The sequence below is a fragment of the Thermobia domestica genome, unplaced genomic scaffold, assembly GCF_964235325.1.
Source record: "Thermobia domestica unplaced genomic scaffold, izTheDome1.hap1.1 HAP1_SCAFFOLD_151, whole genome shotgun sequence".
Classification (NCBI taxonomy): domain Eukaryota; kingdom Metazoa; phylum Arthropoda; class Insecta; order Zygentoma; family Lepismatidae; genus Thermobia; species Thermobia domestica.
This window is the reverse complement of record NW_027655898.1, coordinates 16518-43384: the sequence shown is the minus strand read 5'-3', so window position 1 is coordinate 43384 and position 26867 is coordinate 16518. Positions and strand designations below refer to the sequence as shown.

The following is a 26867-nucleotide window of genomic DNA, read 5'->3' as shown; positions in this document are numbered from 1 at the left end:
GACTGAAACTCAGCACAAAATTTATCGTCGTCCAATAACGATGTATTGAATTGCCAATAACCCCTACCGCGTTCAACTTGTAGATCAGGAAAGCTGAAAGATACTATATAGGCTGAGTGATCAGAAAAGGAGGTGGGGGCAATTTCAACGTGCTTAATGCATGGTACCAACACAGGAGATACATATATGCGATCAAGGCGAGAGGCACTCTGGTGTGATAAATAAGTGTAATCCCGTGCTTGTGGCTTCAGACAGATCCATGTGTCTCGTAAATGAAGTCCATTGACTAACTCGTGGAGGGTATGGTCGTAGTTAAATCCCGGCGTTTGATCTTCAGGCCTTAAAACGCAATTATAATCTCCAGCCAAAATTAACCTGTCAACATTGGGTCCAAGCGACAGAGCAACGTCCTGGGAAAAGAAAGCATTTCGCTTAGTGCGAGCTTGTGAACCACTCGGGGAATAAATATTGACAAGATTGATGTCTCCTAGATTACCCCGTATTATTCGAGCAGATGGATGGAACACAGGTGAAGAAACATTTGTTGAATGTCGGTAAGCAATAGCTGTACCTGTGCCACTATTGTCAAAGTTATTTTCTACAGCATAGAATGGACTAAGATTTAATTCAGACTCTTGTAAAAGGGCAACGTCAATGCCCTCTATGCGCAAAAAGTCACAAAGAGCAAACTGCTTGGCGGAACTTTGCAAATTATTAATGTTAATCGTAGCAATTTTAAGCATCATCACACTGCTAAGCACAGAAAACCAGTGACACAAAAGAATGAGCAGAGAAAGTAAATATAACGGCATAATTTCTGACAAGAGAAACAATAAAAGAAAGCTTAAAACATCTAAATGACATACATATTAATGTAACGTATTATAGAAGAAGAGACTAACGTGTCGTAAGATACTTAAACTGAATTCATTAAAATATAACACATGTACTGTATTAAGAACCATATTACGACATAATGTCAGTATTTGGAGACAGAATAGAAGCATTCGTGTCATTTTCAGACTTTTTAAATAGCTTTTGACTTAATTCATTACGTTTCGTACGCTTGCGTCGATTTCGATTGTCGTCACTAACTGTACTTACTTCCATGATAGGAGAAGCGACCTCCGACTCACTACACTGAGATGGGGGGGAGAGAACATGAACCCTTTCTTCAGGAGAACCACACTTTGCTTGGGAGTCAGGCGAGCAGCTCTCATTACGATTAACTGTCGTAGAAATCGGCGCAGTAGAGAGATCTTGTCCCCCAGGAACTGTTTTGAGATCAGAAACAGAATTAGATAAAGGTGCATCGGATGGGCGTAGTAACGGCTGTGAATCATCTTGTTTTTCAGTGGAACAACTAAAACACGCACTTGCGGACGATTCGGAGGAAACACTCTTAGCACTGTTCGGCTCGCAGGAAACATTCGTACTTGGTAGTTCCGGAAATTGAGAAGCGTCTATTGTAGGTACATTTGCGTCAGATGAGCACGATACACTAGCGGTGGGTTTGTTCCAGTGTCGGGAAGGAATGGGCAAACTGTCAAATTTAGGCATAAGACGCTCTGCAGGATCGTTATTGCGAAATATAGGAGCTACCTTCCCTGCATAACTGTTAGGATCACTGGGAACTCGAAGGGGACAATTGGAGTACATATGAGCCCCATTGCACCTGAGACATGTTCGGATCTGGTTGGGGTACGTGACACAAAACTTTTGTCCTTGGATGACAACAAAAGATGAAATAGGCCTTTTTACTTCCATTCGTATTAATTTACGCCCGGTTCGTATAGGGTAAACATGATCAACGGAATATAGTTCATCAGAAATTTTCGAGATGATCCCATAGTCCCCAAGAACATTCTTAATTTCAAAATCGTCAAGTTCCATTGGTGTACAAAGTAATTTAACTGTTACAATTTGCACATCAGCCCACAAAACTGGTACCGCATGTTGACCGTCTGTATCACTATAGTACACAGTTCCGCCAGAAGCACGCAAAACGTTTTCACAAAGTTCTTCGGTACGAAGTTTCACATACAATAATTTACGATAAACATCCATTTCAATACTCAAGACATCATCAACAGAAAACTTGAAAGAATCACTGAGCCACTGATGCAAACTCAGGGTACTTGGTCGCTGTGAAACACCACCAAAATCATATTTTAATGTATTGACCCTTTCTAATGACATGGTTCATTCAACGAATTCACTCACAAAAATAACAGAGGAAAAAACAAGAACAAAAAAAGAACAACAGCAAAACTGAATGCTAAGGAAAGCACCGTTGAAGGTAAACACGTCAGAGCTTGTTGCACACAGCGAAGACACGTCTACTCACTTCAACAAGCAAACACAGTATTACCACTGAACCACCGATGCCCATATATACAATTAAGAAACTTTTATCATTCAAATGAATATATTTTTTAAACTAACATATTTATTACGTCGAGAGTGCGAAGTTGATCATCTTCGAACATACAATTTATAACTTGTTAAACAACGAACTTCGAATTAGTTCTGTACTTAGTCTTCGATTTTTTTTCGTCTAGTAAACCATCGCAATGATTCCAAATTCATACAAAATTTCTTTAATTTTCAAGTATTTTATGTCTTCGACATTGTGAAGCGGATAACATTCTCGTTCCTTCAATATGCAGTTCAAGTTAAGTACACGTAAATGTTCCTTCATCTCTGCATTCTACAATTTCAGATGTTCTAACAGTGGATTTTTCATTTTAGAGATTACACTTTTCTAATTCGACAAAATAGACTACGTTCTTGTAGTTTATGCAATAAATGTTGCAGCTTTCTTTATTCCAAAACATAAAAAACTAACCATTAGACCCTTATTTCATGCTATATAGAATTAATAAGAATCTGTAACATCTTTTCATAGAGCAGCTAAATTTTCAATTAATATAATATATTTGATAATTCAAATATTGTAGCAGTAGTTTTAGGCATGATTATTTATTTCTGTCTGGTACAGTCAAATTCTTTAATTTGAAAACGAAAAATTATATATTAGAAAATTCACAAACTGGCTCTTACAGTGCAACTATTCACGGAAATTAACAGTGCTCACATTTTCTCAGTTCTTACTAATTTTCAACTCAAGTTTCCAATACGAATAAAAGTATTCCTCCTTGCAGTGCTTAATTATTTAAATATGATGTCCCAACTTAAATTCATGTGGATTGTTAGCCAGCTCTTATTTTCATGCTTCTCTTTACGGATACGAAGCAAATTCACTTTAGGATTGAGCCGTGAGGAGTAATCTCTCTTGTTCTCAATACTTTCAACAAGGATATTATCCTCATTGCCACCAACGTAATGTGACTTCCTTTAGTTCTAATTTTCTCTCTACATGAGACAAAAATACAGTTTCAACTTCAAATATCCAATGAAAAGATTTTCAAATGTAGACCCACCAAAATAATTTTACTATTTGTTCAAATTTTCAACCATAATTTGTTCTTTCATATATTTTAAAAGGACACATTTTATATCTTGCTCCAGAGAAAAGATTTTGCTTTTTTTATTCAGAAAAAGATCATTTCCATTCTCTTCAACTCTAGATCAATAGTACGAGGAAAAATAATTGTTTACGTCTTTCAGAACACAATCATAGATTCCGGTATTATTTGAAAACCCAAACGAATGAACATGTGAGTTACTTCACGTTCATTGTGTAGTATATGGTGGTATCTTCCCTAAAAAATAAAGATTAGAAAATGAATATAGAAGCTGAAACTAAACAAATAATAAAAAAAGATTTCAACGCATGTAATTCACCACACAGGCCAAAACTACCAGTAAATTAATAAACTTTCTAAAATGATATATCGAATAGCAAAGGTAATATGAAGTTTGGTATTAAAAATCTACATTTTGTTAATAGTATTAGGTGGCGTGTGATTATGTAGAACATTAATTGAGCTTGATATTTAGAGACTGTTTTCGCTTCTTGTCGTGAATGAAAAGTTTATGATGAAGACACAAATAAGTAATAAGTTGCTAAACCATGGAATTACCAAAATTGTTTCATACTCGCTCTTCGATGATTTCGTGTAACAAACTAGCGTAATATTTTCAGAATCGTACGTAATCTCTTCATTTTCATGCAGGTTATATCCTCAAAATTTTGTTTCGGATATAATCTTGTTCTCAGAATATGCAGTTCAAGTTAATTAAACCAAACTAGTCGTTCGTTCCTGCATTCCAAAATGATATATGTTCTAACAGCGAAAACTCCTAAGTTTACGTAAGAGACCTGTCTATTGCGAAGAATCACAAAACGGACTACGTACTAGTAGTTTATCCAATAAATGTTTCAAACTGTTTATTTAAAAGCATATAATAAATAACTAATGGACCCTTACTTCATTCACTCTATATAGAATTAATAAGAATCGTTAACATATTTTCGTAAAGTAGCTTTCTTTCGGGTAATATAATATGTTTGTTAAATCAAATATTGTTGCATATTATTAAGCATGATTAATTATTTGAATTTAGTCCAGTCAAATTCTTTTAATTTTAACACGAAAACTATATATTAAAATATTTTAACACCAAGGTGTCTCAGTGCTAGTATTAACGAGAATTACCGTCGTTCCTTGTATTCCCAGTTGTTACAAACTTTTCAACTCACGTTTCCAATACGAATGAAAGTATTCCTTTTTGCAATGTTTAATATTTATGATACGATACCTGAAATCGAATGTCCTAAACAAAATTCATGTAAATTGTTCTCCAGCTCTTAATTTCCCACTTCTTTTTACGCATAGGACGCAAATTTACTTGACGATCGAACCATAAGAAAGAATCTCTTTTGTATCCGCTACCTCAAACAAGAATATTGTTTCCATTGCAATCAACAGAAATACTATATCCGAATTTCTTTTAATTCGGGTTCGCCGGCTACGTGAGGCAATCATTTATTTTCAATTTCAGATGCCGAATCGAAAGAATTACTTCAAATGTAGACCCTACAATTTAATTTGTGCATTCATTCAAATCTTCCAACATAATTTTCTTTTTTATGCATTTTAAATTATATATTTTATATCATGTTCAATAGAAAGGTTCGCTATGCTTGTTCATAAACTACTCCTATTCAACTTTAATTCAATAATGCAAGTAAATATACCTTTTTTCGTCATTAAATATACAGTCTTAAATATCGGCAATATTGGAAAGCTCAAAGGAATAAACACGCTACTTACTTCTCGTTTATTGTGTAGTATAAGATAGTATATTTACCTGATAGATGTGAATTTCAAAGCAAGTATAACAGTTGAAACGAAGCAAATAATAAAGAAAACTTCAACACAGGCAATCTAACATACAAACTCAAAACAACAATTAATTCATCCAATTTTATAAATCATGTCTCGATTAACAAATCTAAGATGAAGTTTCCTTTTAAACCTACACCTTTTGTTAATAATCGTAGGTAACGTTATTTTTCGTAGTGCGTAAACAAATTTTAGTATTGACAGCGAGTTTTCAATTGCTACATTTGCATTTAGAATTTTGTTGCTGATGATTGGTAATCATACAATGTGTTTAATTTTCTCATTCATATCAGGAGACAAATCGATTGTATTTAACTTAGGATAACTTTCGAAAGTCGAAACATTACTTAAACAGATAAAACTGCTCTAGAGATTCTCAAAATCAACCTACTTCAAAATTTCAATGCATCGGCCGGGAATCGAACCCGGGCCGCCCTCGTGCCAGGCGAGTATTCTACCACTGAACAACCGATGCCCATATATACAATTAAGAAACTTTTATCATTCAAATGAATATGTTTTTTAATTAACATATTTATTACGTCGAGAGTGCGAAGTTGATCATCTTCGAACATACTATTTATAACTTGTTAAACAACGAACTTCGAATTAGTTCTGTACTTCGTCTTCGATTTTTTTCGTCTAGTAAACCATCGCAATGATTCCAAATTCATAAAAATTTCTTTAATTTTCAAGTATTTTATGTCTTCGACATTCTGAAGCGGGTAACATTCTCGTTCCTTCAATATGCAGTTCAAGTTAAGTACACGTAAATGTTCCTTCATCTCTGCATTCTACAATTTCAGATGTTCTAACAGTGGATTTTTCATTTTAGAGACTACACTTTTCTAATAGGACAAAATGGACTACGTTCTTGTAGTTTATGCAGCTTTCTTTATTCCAAAACATAAAAAACTAACCATTAGACCCTTATTTCATGCTATATAGAATTAATAAGAATCTGTAACATCTTTTCATAGAGAAGCTACATTTTCAATTAATATATTTGATAATTCAAATATTGTAGCAGTAGCTTTAGGCATGATTATTTATTTCTGTCTGGTACAGTCAAATTCTTTAATTTGAAAACGAAAAATTATATATTAGAAAATTCACAAACTGGCTCTTACAGTGCAACTATTCACGGAAATTAACAGTGCTCACATTTTCTCAGTTCTTACTAATTTTCAACTCAAGTTTCCAATACGAATAAAAGTATTCCTCCTTGCAGTGCTTAATTATTTAAATATGATGTCCCAACTTAAATTCATGTGGATTGTTAGCCAGCTCTTATTTTCATGCTTCTCTTTACGGATACGAAGCAAATTCACTTTAGGATTGAGCCGAGAGGAGTAATCTCTCTTGTTCTCAATACTTTCAACAAGGATATTATCCTCATTGCCACCAACGTAATGTGACTTCCTTTAGTTCTAATTTTCTCTCTATATGAGACAAAAATACAGTTTCAACTTCAAATATCCAATGAAAAGATTTTCAAATGTAGACCCATATAGAGAGAAAATTAGAACTAAAGGAATAATTTTACTATTTGTTCAAATTTTCAACCATAATTTGTTCTTTCATATCTTTTAAAAGGACACGTTTTATATCTTGCTCCAGAGAAAAGATTTTGCTTTTTTTATTCAGAAAAAGATCATTTCCATTCTCTTCAACTCTAGATCAATAGTACGAGGAAAAATAATTGTTTACGTCTTTCAGAACACAATCATAGATTCCGGTATTATTTGAAAACCCAAACGAATGAACACGTGAGTTACTTCACGTTCATTGTGTAGTATATGGTGGTATCTTCCCTAAAAAATAAGGATTAGAAAATGAATATAGAAGTTGAAACTAAACAAATAATAAAAACGATTTCAACGCATGTAATTCACCACACAGGCCAAAACTGCCAGTAAATTAATAAACTTTCTAAAATGATATATCGAATAGCAAAGGTAATATGAATTTTGGTATTAAAAATCTACATTTTGTTAATAGTATTAGGTGGCGTGTGTTTCTGTAGAACATTAATTGAGCTTGATATTTAGAGACTGTTTTCGCTTCTTGTCGTGAATGAAAAGTTGATCATGAAGACACAAATAAGTAATAAGTTGCTAAACCATGAAATTACAAAAATTGTTTCATACTCGCTCTTCGATGTTTTCGTGTAACAAACTAGCGTAATATTTTCAGAATCGTACGTAATCTCTTCATTTTCATGCAGGTTATATCCTCAAAATTTTGTTTCGGATATAATCTTGTTCTCAGAATATGCAGTTCAAGTTAATTAAACCTAACTAGTCGTTCGTTCCTGCATTCCAAAATGATATATGTTCTAACAGCGAAAATTCCTAACTTTACGTACGAGACCTGTCTATTGCGAAGAATCACAAAACGGACTACGTACTAGTAGTTTATCCAATAAATGTTTCAAACTGTTTATTCAAAAGCATATAATAAATAACTAATGGACCCTTACTTCATTCACTCTATATAGAATTAATAAGAATCGGTAACATATTTTCGTAAAGTAGCTTTCTTTCGGGTAATATAATATGTTTGTTAAATCAAATATTGTTGCATATTATTAAGCATGATTAATTATTTGAATTTAGTCCAGTCAAATTCTTTTAATTTTAACACGAAAACTATATATTAAAATATTTTAACACCAAGGTGTCTCAGTGCTAGTATTAACGAGAATTACCGTCGTTCCTTGTATTCCCAGTTGTTACAAACTTTTCAACTCACGTTTCAATACGAATGAAAGTATTCCTTTTTGCAATGTTTAATATTTATGATACGATACCTGAAATCGAATGTCCTAAACAAAATTCATGTAAATTGTTCTCCAGCTCTTAATTTCCCACTTCTTTTTACGCATAGGACGCAAATTTACTTGACGATCGAACCATAAGAAAGAATCTCTTTTGTATCCGCTACCTCAAACAAGAATATTGTTTCCATTGCAATCAACAGAAATACTATATCCGAATTTCTTTTAATTCGGGTTCGCTGTCTACGTGAGACAATCATTTATTTTCAATTTCAGATGCCGAATCGAAAGAATTACTTCAAATGTAGACCCTACAGTTTAATTTGTGCATTCATTCTAATCTTCCAACATAATTTTCTTTTTTATGCATTTTAAATTATATATTTTATATCATGTTCAATAGAAAGGTTCGCTATGCTTGTTCATAAACTACTCCTATTCAACTTTAATTCAATAATGCAAGTAGATATATCTTTTTTCGTCATTAAATATACAGTCTTAAATTCCGGCAATATTGGAAAGCTCAAAGGAATAAACACGCTACTTACTTCTCGTTTATTGTGTAGTATAAGATAGTATATTTACCTGATAGATGTGAATTTCAAAGCAAGTATAACAGTTGAAACGAAGCAAATAATAAAGAAAACTTCAACACAGGCAATCTAACATACAAACTCAAAACAACAATTAATTCATCCAATTTTTTAAATCATGTCTCGATTAACAAATCTAAGATGAAGTTTCCTTTTAAAACTACACCTTTTGTTAATAATCGTAGGTAACGTTAATTTTCGTAGTGCGTAAACAAATTTTAGTATTGACAGCGAGTTTTCAATTGCTACATTTGCATTTAGAATTTTGTTGCTGATGATTGGTAATCATACAATGTGTTTAATTTTCTCATTCATATCAGGAGACAAATCGATTGTATTTAACTTAGGAAAACTTTCGAAAGTCGAAACATTACTTAAACAGATAAAACTGCTCTAGAGATTCTCAAAATCAACCTACTTCAAAATTTCAATGCATCGGCCGGGAATCGAACCCGGGCCGCCCGCGTGGCAGGCGAGCATTCTACCACTGAACCACCGATGCCCATATATACAATTAAGAAACTTTTATCATTCAAATGAATATGTTTTTTAATTAACATATTTATTACGTCGAGAGTGCGAAGTTGATCATCTTCGAACATACTATTTATAACTTGTTATACAACGAACTTCGAGTTAGTTCTGTACTTCGTCTTCGATTTTTTTCGTCTAGTAAACCATCGCAATGATTCCAAATTCATACAAAATTTTTTTAATTTTCAAGTATTTTATGTCTTCGACATTGTGAAGCGGGTAACATTCTCGTTCCTTCAATATGCAGTTCAAGTTAAGTACACGTAAATGTTCCTTCATCTCTGCATTCTACAATTTCAGATGTTCTAACAGTGGATTTTTGGTTTTAGAGATTACACTTTTCTAATACGACAAAATGGACTACGTTCTTGTAGTTTATGCAATAAATGTTGCAGCTTTCTTTATTGCAAAACATAAAAAACTAACCATTAGACCCTTATTTCATGCTATATAGAATTAATAAGAATCTGTAACATCTTTTCATAGAGAAGCTACATTTTCAATTAATATAATATATTTGATAATTCAAATATTGTAGCAGTAGTTTTAGGCATGATTATTTATTTCTGTCTGGTACAGTCAAATTCTTTAATTTGAAAACGAAAAATTATATATTAGAAAATTCACAAACTGGCTCTTACAGTGCAACTATTCACGGAAATTAACAGTGCTCACATTTTCTCAGTTCTTACTAATTTTCAACTCAAGTTTCCAATACGAATAAAAGTATTCCTCCTTGCAGTGCTTAATTATTTAAATATGATGTCCCAACTTAAATTCAAGTGGATTGTTAGCCAGCTCTTATTTTCATGCTTCTCTTTACGGATACGAAGTAAATTCACTTTAGGATTGAGCCGAGAGGAGTAATCTCTCTTGTTCTCAATACTTTCAACAAGGATATTATCCTCATTGCCACCAACGTAATGTGACTTCCTTTAGTTCTAATTTTCTCTCTACATGAGACAAAAATACAGTTTCAACTTCAAATATCCAATGAAAAGATTTTCAAATGTAGACCCACCAAAATAATTTTACTATTTGTTCAAATTTTCAACCATAATTTGTTCTTTCATATATTTTAAAAGACACATTTTATATCTTGCTCCAGAGAAAAGATTTTGCTTTTTTTATTCAGAAAAAGATCATTTCCATTCTCTTCAACTCTAGATCAATAGTACGAGGAAAAATAATTGTTTACGTCTTTCAGAACACAATCATAGATTCCGGTATTATTTGAAAACCCAAACGAATGAACACGTGAGTTACTTCACGTTCATTGTGTAGTATATGGTGGTATCTTCCCTAAAAAAATAAGGATTAGAAAATGAATATAGAAGTTGAAACTAAACAAATAATAAAAAAGATTTCAACGCATGTAATTCACCACACAGGCCAAAACTATCAGTAAATTAATAAACTTTCTAAAATGATATATCGAATAGCAAAGCTAATATGAAGTTTGGTATTAAAAATCTACATTTTGTTAATAGTATTAGGTGGCGTGTGTTCCTGTAGAACATTAATTGAGCTTGATATTTAGAGACTGTTTTCGCTTCTTGTCGTGAATGAAAAGTTGATAATGAATACACAAATAAGTAATAAGTTGCTAAACCATGAAATTACAAAAATTGTTTCATACTCGCTCTTCGATGTTTTCGTGTAACAAACTAGCGTAATATTTTCAGAATCGTACATAATCTCTTCATTTTCATGCAGGTTATATCCTCAAAATTTTGTTTCAAATATAATCTTGTTCTCAGAATATGCAGTTCAAGTTAATTAAACCTAACTAGTCGTTCGTTCCTGCATTCCAAAATGATATATGTTCTAACAGCGAAAATTCCTAAGTTTACGTACGAGACCTGTCTATTGCGAAGAATCACAAAACGGACTACGTACTAGTAGTTTATCCAATAAATGTTTCAAACTGTTTATTCAAAAGCATATAATAAATAACTAATGGACCCTTACTTCATTCACTCTATATAGAATTAATAAGAATCGGTAACATATTTTCGTAAAGTAGCTTTCTTTCGGGTAATATAATATGTTTGTTAAATCAAATATTGTTGCATATTATTAAGCATGATTAATTATTTGAATTTAGTCCAGTCAAATTCTTTTAATTTTAACACGAAAACTATATATTAAAATATTTTAACACCAAGGTGTCTCAGTGCTAGTATTAACGAGAATTACCGTCGTTCCTTGTATTCCCAGTTGTTACAAACTTTTCAACTCACGTTTCCAATACGAATGAAAGTATTCCTTTTTGCAATGTTTAATATTTATGATACGATACCTGAAATCGAATGTCCTAAACAAAATTCATGTAAATTGTTCTCCAGCTCTTAATTTCCCACTTCTTTTTACGCATAGGACGCAAATTTACTTGACGATCGAACCATAAGAAAGAATCTCTTTTGTATCCGCTACCTCAAACAAGAATATTGTTTCCATTGCAATCAACAGAAATACTATATCCGAATTTCTTTTAATTCGGGTTCGCTGTCTACGTGAGACAATCATTTATTTTCAATTTCAGATGCCGAATCGAAAGAATTACTTCAAATGTAGACCCTACAATTTAATTTGTGCATTCATTCAAATCTTCCAACATAATTTTCTTTTTTATGCATTTTAAATTATATATTTTATATCATGTTCAATAGAAAGGTTCGCTATGCTTGTTCATAAACTACTCCTATTCAACTTTAATTCAATAATGCAAGTAGATATATCTTTTTTCGTCATTAAATATACAGTCTTAAATTCCGGCAATATTGGAAAGCTCAAAGGAATAAACACGCTACTTACTTCTCGTTTATTGTGTAGTATAAGATAGTATATTTACCTGATAGATGTGAATTTCAAAGCAAGTATAACAGTTGAAACGAAGCAAATAATAAAGAAAACTTCAACACAGGCAATCTAACATACAAACTCAAAACAACAATTAATTCATCCAATTTTTTAAATCATGTCTCGATTAACAAATCTAAGATGAAGTTTCCTTTTAAAACTACACCTTTTGTTAATAATCGTAGGTAACGTTAATTTTCGTAGTGCGTAAACAAATTTTAGTATTGACAGCGAGTTCTCAATTGCTACATTTGCATTTAGAATTTTGTTGCTGATGATTGGTAATCATACAATGTGTTTAATTTTCTCATTCATATCAGGAGACAAATCGATTGTATTTAACTTAGGAAAACTTTCGAAAGTCGAAACATTACTTAAACAGATAAAACTGCTCTAGAGATTCTCAAAATCAACCTACTTCAAAATTTCAATGCATCGGCCGGGAATCGAACCGTGGCAGGCGAGCATTCTACCACTGAACCACCGATGCCCATATATACAATTAAGAAACTTTTATCATTCAAATGAATATGTTTTTTAATTAACATATTTATTACGTCGAGAGTGCGAAGTTGATCATCTTCGAACATACTATTTATAACTTGTTATACAACGAACTTCGAGTTAGTTCTGTACTTCGTCTTCGATTTTTTTCGTCTAGTAAACCATCGCAATGATTCCAAATTCATACAAAATTTTTTTAATTTTCAAGTATTTTATGTCTTCGACATTGTGAAGCGGGTAACATTCTCGTTCCTTCAATATGCAGTTCAAGTTAAGTACACGTAAATGTTCCTTCATCTCTGCATTCTACAATTTCAGATGTTCTAACAGTGGATTTTTGGTTTTAGAGATTACACTTTTCTAATACGACAAAATGGACTACGTTCTTGTAGTTTATGCAATAAATGTTGCAGCTTTCTTTATTGCAAAACATAAAAAACTAACCATTAGACCCTTATTTCATGCTATATAGAATTAATAAGAATCTGTAACATCTTTTCATAGAGAAGCTACATTTTCAATTAATATAATATATTTGATAATTCAAATATTGTAGCAGTAGTTTTAGGCATGATTATTTATTTCTGTCTGGTACAGTCAAATTCTTTAATTTGAAAACGAAAAATTATATATTAGAAAATTCACAAACTGGCTCTTACAGTGCAACTATTCACGGAAATTAACAGTGCTCACATTTTCTCAGTTCTTACTAATTTTCAACTCAAGTTTCCAATACGAATAAAAGTATTCCTCCTTGCAGTGCTTAATTATTTAAATATGATGTCCCAACTTAAATTCAAGTGGATTGTTAGCCAGCTCTTATTTTCATGCTTCTCTTTACGGATACGAAGTAAATTCACTTTAGGATTGAGCCGAGAGGAGTAATCTCTCTTGTTCTCAATACTTTCAACAAGGATATTATCCTCATTGCCACCAACGTAATGTGACTTCCTTTAGTTCTAATTTTCTCTCTACATGAGACAAAAATACAGTTTCAACTTCAAATATCCAATGAAAAGATTTTCAAATGTAGACCCACCAAAATAATTTTACTATTTGTTCAAATTTTCAACCATAATTTGTTCTTTCATATATTTTAAAAGACACATTTTATATCTTGCTCCAGAGAAAAGATTTTGCTTTTTTTATTCAGAAAAAGATCATTTCCATTCTCTTCAACTCTAGATCAATAGTACGAGGAAAAATAATTGTTTACGTCTTTCAGAACACAATCATAGATTCCGGTATTATTTGAAAACCCAAACGAATGAACACGTGAGTTACTTCACGTTCATTGTGTAGTATATGGTGGTATCTTCCCTAAAAAAATAAGGATTAGAAAATGAATATAGAAGTTGAAACTAAACAAATAATAAAAAAGATTTCAACGCATGTAATTCACCACACAGGCCAAAACTATCAGTAAATTAATAAACTTTCTAAAATGATATATCAAATAGCAAAGGTAATATGAAGTTTGGTATTAAAAATCTACATTTTGTTAATAGTATTAGGTGGCGTGTGTTCCTGTAGAACATTAATTGAGCTTGATATTTAGAGACTGTTTTCGCTTCTTGTCGTGAATGAAAAGTTGATAATGAATACACAAATAAGTAATAAGTTGCTAAACCATGAAATTACAAAAATTGTTTCATACTCGCTCTTCGATGTTTTCGTGTAACAAACTAGCGTAATATTTTCAGAATCGTACATAATCTCTTCATTTTCATGCAGGTTATATCCTCAAAATTTTGTTTCAAATATAATCTTGTTCTCAGAATATGCAGTTCAAGTTAATTAAACCTAACTAGTCGTTCGTTCCTGCATTCCAAAATGATATATGTTCTAACAGCGAAAATTCCTAACTTTACGTACGAGACCTGTCTATTGCGAAGAATCACAAAACGGACTACGTACTAGTAGTTTATCCAATAAATGTTTCAAACTGTTTATTCAAAAGCATATAATAAATAACTAATGGACCCTTACTTCATTCACTCTATATAGAATTAATAAGAATCGGTAACATATTTTCGTAAAGTAGCTTTCTTTCAGGTAATATAATATGTTTGTTAAATCAAATATTGTTGCATATTATTAAGCATGATTAATTATTTGAATTTAGTCCAGTCAAATTCTTTTAATTTTAACACGAAAACTATATATTAAAATATTTTAACACCAAGGTGTCTCAGTGCTAGTATTAACGAGAATTACCGTCATTCCTTGTTTTCCCAGTTGTTACAAACTTTTCAACTCACGTTTCCAATACGAATGAAAGTATTCCTTTTTGCAATGTTTAATATTTATGATACGATACCTGAAATCGAATGTCCTAAACAAAATTCATGTAAATTGTTCTCCAGCTCTTAATTTCCCACTTCTTTTTACGCATAGGACGCAAATGTACTTGACGATCGAACCATAAGAAAGAATCTCTTTTGTATCCGCTACCTCAAACAAGAATATTGTTTCCATTGCAATCAACAGAAATACTATATCCGAATTTCTTTTAATTCGGGTTCGCTGGCTACGTGAGACAATTATTTATTTTCAATTTCAGATGCCGAATCGAAAGAATTACTTCAAATGTAGACCCTACAATTTAATTTGTGCATTCATTCTAATCTTCCAACATAATTTTCTTTTTTATGCATTTTAAATTATATATTTTATATCATGTTCAATAGAAAGGTTCGCTATGCTTGTTCATAAACTACTCCTATTCAACTTTAATTCAATAATGCAAGTAGATATATCTTTTTTCGTCATTAAATATACAGTCTTAAATTCCGGCAATATTGGAAAGCTCAAAGGAATAAACACGCTACTTACTTCTCGTTTATTGTGTAGTATAAGATAGTATATTTACCTGATAGATGTGAATTTCAAAGCAAGTATAACAGTTGAAACGAAGCAAATAATAAAGAGAACTTCAACACAGGCAATCTAACATACAAACTCAAAACAACAATTAATTCATCCAATTTTTTAAATCATGTCTCGATTAACAAATCTAAGATGAAGTTTCCTTTTAAAACTACACCTTTTGTTAATAATCGTAGGTAACGTTAATTTTCGTAGTGCGTAAACAAATTTTAGTATTGACAGCGAGTTTTCAATTGCTACATTTGCATTTAGAATTTTGTTGCTGATGATTGGTAATCATACAATGTGTTTAATTTTCTCATTCATATCAGGAGAAAAATCGATTGTATTTAACTTAGGATAACTTTCGAAAGTCGAAACATTACTTAAACAGATAAAACTGCTCTAGAGATTCTCAAAATCAACCTACTTCAAAATTTCAATGCATCGGCCGGGAATCGAACCGTGGCAGGCGAGCATTCTACCACTGAACCACCGATGCCCATATATACAATTAAGAAACTTTTATCATTCAAATGAATATGTTTTTTAATTAACATATTTATTACGTCGAGAGTGCGAAGTTGATCATCTTCGAACATACTATTTATAACTTGTTATACAACGAACTTCGAGTTAGTTCTGTACTTCGTCTTCGATTTTTTTCGTCTAGTAAACCATCGCAATGATTCCAAATTCATACAAAATTTTTTTAATTTTCAAGTATTTTATGTCTTCGACATTGTGAAGCGGGTAACATTCTCGTTCCTTCAATATGCAGTTCAAGTTAAGTACACGTAAATGTTCCTTCATCTCTGCATTCTACAATTTCAGATGTTCTAACAGTGGATTTTTGGTTTTAGAGATTACACTTTTCTAATACGACAAAATGGACTACGTTCTTGTAGTTTATGCAATAAATGTTGCAGCTTTCTTTATTGCAAAACATAAAAAACTAACCATTAGACCCTTATTTCATGCTATATAGAATTAATAAGAATCTGTAACATCTTTTCATAGAGAAGCTACATTTTCAATTAATATAATATATTTGATAATTCAAATATTGTAGCAGTAGTTTTAGGCATGATTATTTATTTCTGTCTGGTACAGTCAAATTCTTTAATTTGAAAACGAAAAATTATATATTAGAAAATTCACAAACTGGCTCTTACAGTGCAACTATTCACGGAAATTAACAGTGCTCACATTTTCTCAGTTCTTAATAATTTTCAACTCAAGTTTCCAATACGAATAAAAGTATTCCTCCTTGCAGTGCTTAATTATTTAAATATGATGTCCCAACTTAAATTCAAGTGGATTGTTAGCCAGCTCTTATTTTCATGCTTCTCTTTACGGATACGAAGTAAATTCACTTTAGGATTGAGCCGAGAGGAGTAATCTCTCTTGTTCTCAATACTTTCAACAAGGATATTATCCTCATTGCCACCAACGTAATGTGACTTCCTTTAGTTCTAATTTTCTCTCTACATGAGACAAAAATACAGTTTCAACTTCAAATATCCAATGAAAAGATTTTCAAATGTAGACCCACCAAAATAATTTTACTATTTGTTCAAATTTTCAACCATAATTTGTTCTTTCATATATTTTAAAAGACACATTTTATATCTTGCTCCAGAGAAAAGATTTTGCTTTTTTTATTCAGAAAAAGATCATTTCCATTCTCTTCAACTCTAGATCAATAGTACGAGGAAAAATAATTGTTTACGTCTTTCAGAACACAATCATAGATTCCGGTATTATTTGAAAACCCAAACGAATGAACACGTGAGTTACTTCACGTTCATTGTGTAGTATATGGTGGTATCTTCCCTAAAAAAATAAGGATTAGAAAATGAATATAGAAGTTGAAACTAAACAAATAATAAAAAAGATTTCAACGCATGTAATTCACCACACAGGCCAAAACTATCAGTAAATTAATAAACTTTCTAAAATGATATATCAAATAGCAAAGGTAATATGAAGTTTGGTATTAAAAATCTACATTTTGTTAATAGTATTAGGTGGCGTGTGTTCCTGTAGAACATTAATTGAGCTTGATATTTAGAGACTGTTTTCGCTTCTTGTCGTGAATGAAAAGTTGATAATGAATACACAAATAAGTAATAAGTTGCTAAACCATGAAATTACAAAAATTGTTTCATACTCGCTCTTCGATGTTTTCGTGTAACAAACTAGCGTAATATTTTCAGAATCGTACATAATCTCTTCATTTTCATGCAGGTTATATCCTCAAAATTTTGTTTCAAATATAATCTTGTTCTCAGAATATGCAGTTCAAGTTAATTAAACCTAACTAGTCGTTCGTTCCTGCATTCCAAAATGATATATGTTCTAACAGCGAAAATTCCTAACTTTACGTACGAGACCTGTCTATTGCGAAGAATCACAAAACGGACTACGTACTAGTAGTTTATCCAATAAATGTTTCAAACTGTTTATTCAAAAGCATATAATAAATAACTAATGGACCCTTACTTCATTCACTCTATATAGAATTAATAAGAATCGGTAACATATTTTCGTAAAGTAGCTTTCTTTCAGGTAATATAATATGTTTGTTAAATCAAATATTGTTGCATATTATTAAGCATGATTAATTATTTGAATTTAGTCCAGTCAAATTCTTTTAATTTTAACACGAAAACTATATATTAAAATATTTTAACACCAAGGTGTCTCAGTGCTAGTATTAACGAGAATTACCGTCATTCCTTGTTTTCCCAGTTGTTACAAACTTTTCAACTCACGTTTCCAATACGAATGAAAGTATTCCTTTTTGCAATGTTTAATATTTATGATACGATACCTGAAATCGAATGTCCTAAACAAAATTAATGTAAATTGTTCTCCAGCTCTTAATTTCCCACTTCTTTTTACGCATAGGACGCAAATGTACTTGACGATCGAACCATAAGAAAGAATCTCTTTTGTATCCGCTACCTCAAACAAGAATATTGTTTCCATTGCAATCAACAGAAATACTATATCCGAATTTCTTTTAATTCGGGTTCGCTGGCTACGTGAGACAATTATTTATTTTCAATTTCAGATGCCGAATCGAAAGAATTACTTCAAATGTAGACCCTACAATTTAATTTGTGCATTCATTCTAATCTTCCAACATAATTTTCTTTTTTATGCATTTTAAATTATATATTTTATATCATGTTCAATAGAAAGGTTCGCTATGCTTGTTCATAAACTACTCCTATTCAACTTTAATTCAATAATGCAAGTAGATATATCTTTTTTCGTCATTAAATATACAGTCTTAAATTCCGGCAATATTGGAAAGCTCAAAGGAATAAACACGCTACTTACTTCTCGTTTATTGTGTAGTATAAGATAGTATATTTACCTGATAGATGTGAATTTCAAAGCAAGTATAACAGTTGAAACGAAGCAAATAATAAAGAGAACTTCAACACAGGCAATCTAACATACAAACTCAAAACAACAATTAATTCATCCAATTTTTTAAATCATGTCTCGATTAACAAATCTAAGATGAAGTTTCCTTTTAAAACTACACCTTTTGTTAATAATCGTAGGTAACGTTAATTTTCGTAGTGCGTAAACAAATTTTAGTATTGACAGCGAGTTTTCAATTGCTACATTTGCATTTAGAATTTTGTTGCTGATGATTGGTAATCATACAATGTGTTTAATTTTCTCATTCATATCAGGAGAAAAATCGATTGTATTTAACTTAGGATAACTTTCGAAAGTCGAAACATTACTTAAACAGATAAAACTGCTCTAGAGATTCTCAAAATCAACCTACTTCAAAATTTCAATGCATCGGCCGGGAATCGAACCCGGGCCGCCCGCGTGGCAGGCGAGCATTCTACCACTGAACCACCGATGCCCATATATACAATTAAGAAACTTTTATCATTCAAATGAATATGTTTTTTAATTAACATATTTATTACGTCGAGAGTGCGAAGTTGATCATCTTCGAACATACTATTTATAACTTGTTATACAACGAACTTCGAATTAGTTCTGTACTTCGTCTTCGATTTTTTTCGTCTAGTAAACCATCGCAATGATTCCAAATTCATACAAAATTTTTTTAATTTTCAAGTATTTTATGTCTTCGACATTGTGAAGCGGGTAACATTCTCGTTCCTTCAATATGCAGTTCAAGTTAAGTACACGTAAATGTTCCTTCATCTCTGCATTCTACAATTTCAGATGTTCTAACAGTGGATTGTTCGTTTTAGAGATTACACTTTTCTAATACGACAAAATGGACTACGTTCTTGTAGTTTATGCAATAAATGTTGCAGCTTTCTTTATTCCAAAACATAAAAAACTAACCATTAGACCCTTATTTCATGCTATATAGAATTAATAAGAATCTGTAACATCTTTTCATAGAGAAGCTACATTTTCAATTAATATAATATATTTGATAATTCAAATATTGTAGCAGTAGTTTTAGGCATGATTATTTATTTCTGTCTGGTACAGTCAAATTCTTTAATTTGAAAACGAAAAATTATATATTAGAAAATTCACAAACTGGCTCTTACAGTGCAACTATTCACGGAAATTAACAGTGCTCACATTTTCTCAGTTCTTACTAATTTTCAACTCAAGTTTCCAATACGAATAAAAGTATTCCTCCTTGCAGTGCTTAATTATTTAAATATGATGTCCCAACTTAAATTCAAGTGGATTGTTAGCCAGCTCTTATTTTCATGCTTCTCTTTACGGATACGAAGTAAATTCACTTTAGGATTGAGCCGAGAGGAGTAATCTCTCTTGTTCTCAATACTTTCAACAAGGATATTATCCTCATTGCCACCAACGTAATGTGACTTCCTTTAGTTCTAATTTTCTCTCTACATGAGACAAAAATACAGTTTCAACTTCAAATATCCAATGAAAAGATTTTCAAATGTAGACCCACCAAAATAATTTTACTATTTGTTCAAATTTTCAACCATAATTTGTTCTTTCATATATTTTAAAAGACACATTTTATATCTTGCTCCAGAGAAAAGATTTTGCTTTTTTTATTCAGAAAAAGATCATTTCCATTCTCTTCAACTCTAGATCAATAGTACGAGGAAAAATAATTGTTTACGTCTTTCAGAACACAATCATAGATTCCGGTATTATTTGAAAACCCAAACGAATGAACACGTGAGTTACTTCACGTTCATTGTGTAGTATATGGTGGTATCTTCCCTAAAAAAATAAGGATTAGAAAATGAATATAGAAGTTGAAACTAAACAAATAATAAAAAAGATTTCAACGCATGTAATTCACCACACAGGCCAAAACTATCAGTAAATTAATAAACTTTCTAAAATGATATATCAAATAGCAAAGGTAATATGAAGTTTGGTATTAAAAATCTACATTTTGTTAATAGTATTAGGTGGCGTGTGTTCCTGTAGAACATTAATTGAGCTTGATATTTAGAGACTGTTTTCGCTTCTTGTCGTGAATGAAAAGTTGATAATGAATACACAAATAAGTAATAAGTTGCTAAACCATGAAATTACAAAAATTGTTTCATACTCGCTCTTCGATGTTTTCGTGTAACAAACTAGCGTAATATTTTCAGAATCGTACATAATCTCTTCATTTTCATGCAGGTTATATCCTCAAAATTTTGTTTCAAATATAATCTTGTTCTCAGAATATGCAGTTCAAGTTAATTAAACCTAACTAGTCGTTCGTTCCTGCATTCCAAAATGATATATGTTCTAACAGCGAAAATTCCTAACTTTACGTACGAGACCTGTCTATTGCGAAGAATCACAAAACGGACTACGTACTAGTAGTTTATCCAATAAATGTTTCAAACTGTTTATTCAAAAGCATATAATAAATAACTAATGGACCCTTACTTCATTCACTCTATATAGAATTAATAAGAATCGGTAACATATTTTCGTAAAGTAGCTTTCTTTCGGGTAATATAATATGTTTGTTAAATCAAATATTGTTGCATATTATTAAGCATGATTAATTATTTGAATTTAGTCCAGTCAAATTCTTTTAATTTTAACACGAAAACTATATATTAAAATATTTTAACACCAAGGTGTCTCAGTGCTAGTATTAACGAGAATTACCGTCATTCCTTGTATTCCCAGTTGTTACAAACTTTTCAACTCACGTTTCCAATACGAATGAAAGTATTCCTTTTTGCAATGTTTAATATTTATGATACGATACCTGAAATCGAATGTCCTAAACAAAATTCATGTAAATTGTTCTCCAGCTCTTAATTTCCCACTTCTTTTTACGCATAGGACGCAAATTTACTTGACGATCAAACCATAAGAAAGAATCTCTTTTGTATCCGCTACCTCAAACAAGAATATTGTTTCCATTGCAATCAACAGAAATACTATATCCGAATTTCTTTTAATTCGGGTTCGCTGTCTACGTGAGACAATCATTTATTTTCAATTTCAGATGCCGAATCGAAAGAATTACTTCAAATGTAGACCCTACAATTTAATTTGTGCATTCATTCAAATCTTCCAACATAATTTTCTTTTTTATGCATTTTAAATTATATATTTTATATCATGTTCAATAGAAAGGTTCGCTATGCTTGTTCATAAACTACTCCTATTCAACTTTAATTCAATAATGCAAGTAGATATATCTTTTTTCGTCATTAAATATACAGTCTTAAATTCCGGCAATATTGGAAAGCTCAAAGGAATGAACACGCTACTTACTTCTCGTTTATTGTGTAGTATAAGATAGTATATTTACCTGATAGATGTGAATTTCAAAGCAAGTATAACAGTTGAAACGAAGCAAATAATAAAGAGAACTTCAACACAGGCAATCTAACATACAAACTCAAAACAACAATTAATTCATCCAATTTTTTAAATCATGTCTCGATTAACAAATCTAAGATGAAGTTTCCTTTTAAAACTACACCTTTTGTTAATAATCGTAGGTAACGTTAATTTTCGTAGTGCGGAAACAAATTTTAGTATTGACAGCGAGTTTTCAATTGCTACATTTGCATTTAGAATTTTGTTGCTGATGATTGGTAATCATACAATGTGTTTAATTTTCTCATTCATATCAGGAGAAAAATCGATTGTGTTTAACTTGCGATAACTTTCGAAAGTCGAAACATTACTTAAACAGATAAAACTGCTCTAGAGATTCTCAAAATCAACCTACTTCAAAATTTCAATGCATCGGCCGGGAATCGAACCCGGGCCGCCCGCGTGGCAGGCGAGCATTCTACCACTGAACCACCGATGCCCATATATACAATTAAGAAACTTTTATCATTCAAATGAATATGTTTTTTAATTAACATATTTATTACGTCGAGAGTGCGAAGTTGATCATCTTCGAACATACTATTTATAACTTGTTATACAACGAACTTCGAATTAGTTCTGTACTTCGTCTTCGATTTTTTTCGTCTAGTAAACCATCGCAATGATTCCAAATTCATACAAATTTTTTTTAATTTTCAAATATTTTATGTCTTCGACATTGTGAAGCGGGTAACATTCTCGTTCCTTCAATATGCAGTTCAAGTTAAGTACACGTAAATGTTCCTTCATCTCTGCATTCTACAATTTCAGATGTTCTAACAGTGGATTGTTCGTTTTAGAGATTACACTTTTCTAATACGACAAAATGGACTACGTTCTTGTAGTTTATGCAATAAATGTTGCAGCTTTCTTTATTCCAAAACATAAAAAACTAACCATTAGACCCTTATTTCATGCTATATAGAATTAATAAGAATCTGTAACATCTTTTCATAGAGAAGCTACATTTTCAATTAATATAATATATTTGATAATTCAAATATTGTAGCAGTAGTTTTAGGCATGATTATTTATTTCTGTCTGGTACAGTCAAATTCTTTAATTTGAAAACGAAAAATTATATATTAGAAAATTCACAAACTGGCTCTTACAGTGCAACTATTCACGGAAATTAACAGTGCTCACATTTTCTCAGTTCTTACTAATTTTCAACTCAAGTTTCCAATACGAATAAAAGTATTCCTCCTTGCAGTGCTTAATTATTTAAATATGATGTCCCAACTTAAATTCAAGTGGATTGTTAGCCAGCTCTTATTTTCATGCTTCTCTTTACGGATACGAAGTAAATTCACTTTAGGATTGAGCCGAGAGGAGTAATCTCTCTTGTTCTCAATACTTTCAACAAGGATATTATCCTCATTGCCACCAACGTAATGTGACTTCCTTTAGTTCTAATTTTCTCTCTACATGAGACAAAAATACAGTTTCAACTTCAAATATCCAATGAAAAGATTTTCAAATGTAGACCCACCAAAATAATTTTACTATTTGTTCAAATTTTCAACCATAATTTGTTCTTTCATATATTTTAAAAGACACATTTTATATCTTGCTCCAGAGAAAAGATTTTGCTTTTTTTATTCAGAAAAAGATCATTTCCATTCTCTTCAACTCTAGATCAATAGTACGAGGAAAAATAATTGTTTACGTCTTTCAGAACACAATCATAGATTCCGGTATTATTTGAAAACCCAAACGAATGAACACGTGAGTTACTTCACGTTCATTGTGTAGTATATGGTGGTATCTTCCCTAAAAAAATAAGGATTAGAAAATGAATATAGAAGTTGAAACTAAACAAATAATAAAAAAGATTTCAACGCATGTAATTCACCACACAGGCCAAAACTATCAGTAAATTAATAAACTTTCTAAAATGATATATCAAATAGCAAAGGTAATATGAAGTTTGGTATTAAAAATCTACATTTTGTTAATAGTATTAGGTGGCGTGTGTTCCTGTAGAACATTAATTGAGCTTGATATTTAGAGACTGTTTTCGCTTCTTGTCGTGAATGAAAAGTTGATAATGAATACACAAATAAGTAATAAGTTGCTAAACCATGAAATTACAAAAATTGTTTCATACTCGCTCTTCGATGTTTTCGTGTAACAAACTAGCGTAATATTTTCAGAATCGTACATAATCTCTTCATTTTCATGCAGGTTATATCCTCAAAATTTTGTTTCAAATATAATCTTGTTCTCAGAATATGCAGTTCAAGTTAATTAAACCTAACTAGTCGTTCGTTCCTGCATTCCAAAATGATATATGTTCTAACAGCGAAAATTCCTAACTTTACGTACGAGACCTGTCTATTGCGAAGAATCACAAAACGGACTACGTACTAGTAGTTTATCCAATAAATGTTTCAAACTGTTTATTCAAAAGCATATAATAAATAACTAATGGACCCTTACTTCATTCACTCTATATAGAATTAATAAGAATCGGTAACATATTTTCGTAAAGTAGCTTTCTTTCGGGTAATATAATATGTTTGTTAAATCAAATATTGTTGCATATTATTAAGCATGATTAATTATTTGAATTTAGTCCAGTCAAATTCTTTTAATTTTAACACGAAAACTATATATTAAAATATTTTAACACCAAGGTGTCTCAGTGCTAGTATTAACGAGAATTACCGTCATTCCTTGTTTTCCCAGTTGTTACAAACTTTTCAACTCACGTTTCCAATACGAATGAAAGTATTCCTTTTTGCAATGTTTAATATTTATGATACGATACCTGAAATCGAATGTCCTAAACAAAATTCATGTAAATTGTTCTCCAGCTCTTAATTTCCCACTTCTTTTTACGCATAGGACGCAAATTTACTTGACGATCGAACCATAAGAAAGAATCTCTTTTGTATCCGCTACCTCAAACAAGAATATTGTTTCCATTGCAATCAACAGAAATACTATATCCGAATTTCTTTTAATTCGGGTTCGCTGTCTACGTGAGACAATCATTTATTTTCAATTTCAGATGCCGAATCGAAAGAATTACTTCAAATGTAGACCCTACAATTTAATTTGTGCATTCATTCAAATCTTCCAACATAATTTTCTTTTTTATGCATTTTAAATTATATATTTTATATCATGTTCAATAGAAAGGTTCGCTATGCTTGTTCATAAACTACTCCTATTCAACTTTAATTCAATAATGCAAGTAGATATATCTTTTTTCGTCATTAAATATACAGTCTTAAATTCCGGCAATATTGGAAAGCTCAAAGGAATAAACACGCTACTTACTTCTCGTTTATTGTGTAGTATAAGATAGTATATTTGCCTGATAGATGTGAATTTCAAAGCAAGTATAACAGTTGAAACGAAGCAAATAATAAAGAGAACTTCAACACAGGCAATCTAACATACAAACTCAAAACAACAATTAATTCATCCAATTTTTTAAATCATGTCTCGATTAACAAATCTAAGATGAAGTTTCCTTTTAAAACTACACCTTTTGTTAATAATCGTAGGTAACGTTAATTTTCGTAGTGCGTAAACAAATTTTAGTATTGACAGCGAGTTTTCAATTGCTACATTTGCATTTAGAATTTTGTTGCTGATGATTGGTAATCATACAATGTGTTTAATTTTCTCATTCATATCAGGAGAAAAATCGATTGTGTTTAACTTAGGATAACTTTCGAAAGTCGAAACATTACTTAAACAGATAAAACTGCTCTAGAGATTCTCAAAATCAACCTACTTCAAAATTTCAATGCATCGGCCGGGAATCGAACCCGGGCCGCCCGCGTGGCAGGCGAGCATTCTACCACTGAACCACCGATGCCCATATATACAATTAAGAAACTTTTATCATTCAAATGAATATGTTTTTTAATTAACATATTTATTACGTCGAGAGTGCGAAGTTGATCATTTTCGAACATACTATTTATAACTTGTTATACAACGAACTTCGAATTAGTTCTGTACTTCGTCTTCGATTTTTTTCGTCTAGTAAACCATCGCAATGATTCCAAATTCATACAAATTTTTTTTAATTTTCAAGTATTTTATGTCTTCGACATTGTGAAGCGGGTAACATTCTCGTTCCTTCAATATGCAGTTCAAGTTAAGTACACGTAAATGTTCCTTCATCTCTGCATTCTACAATTTCAGATGTTCTAACAGTGGATTGTTCGTTTTAGAGATTACACTTTTCTAATACGACAAAATGGACTACGTTCTTGTAGTTTATGCAATAAATGTTGCAGCTTTCTTTATTCCAAAACATAAAAAACTAACCATTAGACCCTTATTTCATGCTATATAGAATTAATAAGAATCTGTAACATCTTTTCATAGAGAAGCTACATTTTCAATTAATATAATATATTTGATAATTCAAATATTGTAGCAGTAGTTTTAGGCATGATTATTTATTTCTGTCTGGTACAGTCAAATTCTTTAATTTGAAAACGAAAAATTATATATTAGAAAATTCACAAACTGGCTCTTACAGTGCAACTATTCACGGAAATTAACAGTGCTCACATTTTCTCAGTTCTTACT

The 26867-nt window shown here is 31.3% G+C and overlaps 5 non-coding genes across 5 annotated transcripts; all 5 read right to left on the bottom strand.

Moving 5' to 3' along the window:
• Positions 1-5716: 5716 nt before the first annotated feature.
• TRNAA-GGC (transfer RNA alanine (anticodon GGC)) lies at positions 5717-5787 on the bottom strand. The gene has a single exon. It is a non-coding gene; the product is annotated as a tRNA-Ala (tRNA).
• A 3328-nt stretch (positions 5788-9115) lies between these two features.
• On the bottom strand, positions 9116-9186 carry TRNAG-GCC (transfer RNA glycine (anticodon GCC)). The gene has a single exon. It is a non-coding gene; the product is annotated as a tRNA-Gly (tRNA).
• A 10093-nt stretch (positions 9187-19279) lies between these two features.
• TRNAG-GCC (transfer RNA glycine (anticodon GCC)) lies at positions 19280-19350 on the bottom strand. The gene has a single exon. It is a non-coding gene; the product is annotated as a tRNA-Gly (tRNA).
• Positions 19351-22675: 3325 nt separating this feature from the next.
• TRNAG-GCC (transfer RNA glycine (anticodon GCC)) lies at positions 22676-22746 on the bottom strand. The gene has a single exon. It is a non-coding gene; the product is annotated as a tRNA-Gly (tRNA).
• A 3325-nt stretch (positions 22747-26071) lies between these two features.
• Positions 26072-26142, bottom strand: TRNAG-GCC (transfer RNA glycine (anticodon GCC)). Its single transcript has one exon. It is a non-coding gene; the product is annotated as a tRNA-Gly (tRNA).
• Positions 26143-26867: the final 725 nt, after the last annotated feature.